We start from the raw sequence: 2,215 nt of genomic DNA on the forward strand, positions 1-2,215 counted from the left end.
CGTACTGATAATAAAAATGAAATGGAACTCCAAGGATGTAAAATGCTAGAATGTTATTTTAAAAATTAATAATTGTACACCGTAATAATTATTTACAAGCTGTGAACATTCATTTGTAGAGTAACAAAAAATAACAACCTGGACACTGAGACATAATAACAGGAAGCAGAACATTAACGGTGTCTACAACAGTTGCAAATACTCACTCACATTCTAAAGAGTACAAAATACTTTCTGAAGCCGAGAGGAAATTACAATTAAAAAACCTGTACATTATATATTATAAAGTTTTAAACAACTCCATAAAACTCTTTAAATATATATAAAATTTTTTACAAACTTCTATGAGGTAATGGAACACCATTTTCCTTGTACAGTGGTCCCTCGGTTAACGAGCACAATTCGTTCCAGCAGGTTGCTCGTTAACCGAAAAACTCGTTAACCGAAACCATTGTTTCAATGGGTTTTTGGGTAATTGGTTCCAGCTCACCGAAAATTGCCTAAATTCAACAAAAAAGGTAGAAAAGTACACTTACTTTGAGGTGTGTATGTAGAAGGCTCCTGGATGATGATGATGATGGGAATTAGAATGGGGGTGGAGGAGAAGGGAGAAGAGAAGGCATCGGGGTGGAAGAGAAGTCACCCCATGGCACCATTTCACCCATAAAATTTTAGTTCTCTTGGTGTAATTCAAGATTATTTTCTTTAAATCAACACTGTACTGCATTATATATTGTCATTATGTAAAATAAATTTCAAAATGACCAATAATTTGCTTGAAACACAGAAAAAAGCATTTAGTTGAAGAGAGTCTCAAGCAAGATGTTACTGTCTGGTGTGTTAACAGGCTGGATGGCACGCCAGAAACTAGTTTCTTTACCTTCAATTATGTTCAATAATTGTTAAAATGACTAAAAAAGTTAATATTAAACTTTTAAAATTATTGAATAGTATAAACTTCTTGATATTTACTAAAATAGTAAGGAATTTAAGCCCTAAAACCGATTACTGTATTGGCGGACTAATACTACAGCTGGTGGACCACCAAATGCAAGCGAAAACATGTTGAAGTCGGCTCGTAAAAAACTCGTTAATCGAGGGATTGCTCGTTAACCGAAGTGAAGAATCTTATGGAAGGTAAATCGTGAAACGAAATCTCGTTAACCGAGGGATCACTGTACCTTGCTATACATTATTAACAAGTCTGAAAAATAATGATATTTTGTGCAAAGAACAAATAGTTTCACTCTTATAAAGGATGCACTATGTTCCTTATGGAGATCACCAATGTTTGTTATGATTGTAGTACTGTACAGTTACTAAAAAACTATCCTTACTGGGGGCATTGACGAATTTCAGAATGAACACTGTGACTCCTGTTGTCTCGGTAAGGTTACCCAAATCTTTCGTCTGTAAATTGTAGATAGCTTTTTGAGTGACTGCAAAGTAACTTACATGTATAATACTATCCTAATGTAGTTTTCAAAAGCCATACAATCTCAAATATGTTAAACTACAAACAGATTTAGCTGCATAGTAATGTACAATATCCCTAAAAATCTTTATTGATGTCAGTTAAATCATATTAAAATTTTCCAATGTACCGGTATACAAGGTAACCTTTGCTGACCCTAATTTACCACCATTATTCCAATGCACTTGTGTAGATTCCTTAACGTGTAAATGCCTTGCACGTATCTTCACTTTTTCTGTCCTTTCATCTTATTCTGGTCTTCCCATTCTTATTTCTTACTTAATTTTTTTTGTCATACTATAAAAACATCCACACCACCTTAAAATTCAATCTGTTTTTATCTAATTTTAGTTTCCCATATTTCTCTTTCAAAGTCTTTACTCAATTACATGTACTCTTTTTATTGTGCCGTACTACAGTTACAACACTTCGATACAGTATATTTATTTACCAGTTCTCTCTTCAAAACGTAGTGTCACATCCAAACTATTTCTTTGCCTTTACTAATCTCTGTACTCAGGATCAAACTTAATGCTTACACTATACAGTATGTACTTATACTCCATTGCTTCAACCTTAAAAGTCAATCATTCATTTTTATTTTCTTCATTATTATATAATTACTCTTCAGTACTGCATAGCCAACAGTAATGTATTTTCACATATTTTTACTTTTGTGAGCAAACAAGTGGTCATATGAGATGACCAATTCAACTAAAAGACAAATAAGATAAAGTACCG

Source organism: Homarus americanus, unplaced genomic scaffold (assembly GCF_018991925.1).
Source record: "Homarus americanus isolate GMGI-L3 unplaced genomic scaffold, GMGI_Hamer_2.0 scaffold12870, whole genome shotgun sequence".
NCBI classification, from domain to species: Eukaryota; Metazoa; Arthropoda; class Malacostraca; order Decapoda; family Nephropidae; genus Homarus; species Homarus americanus.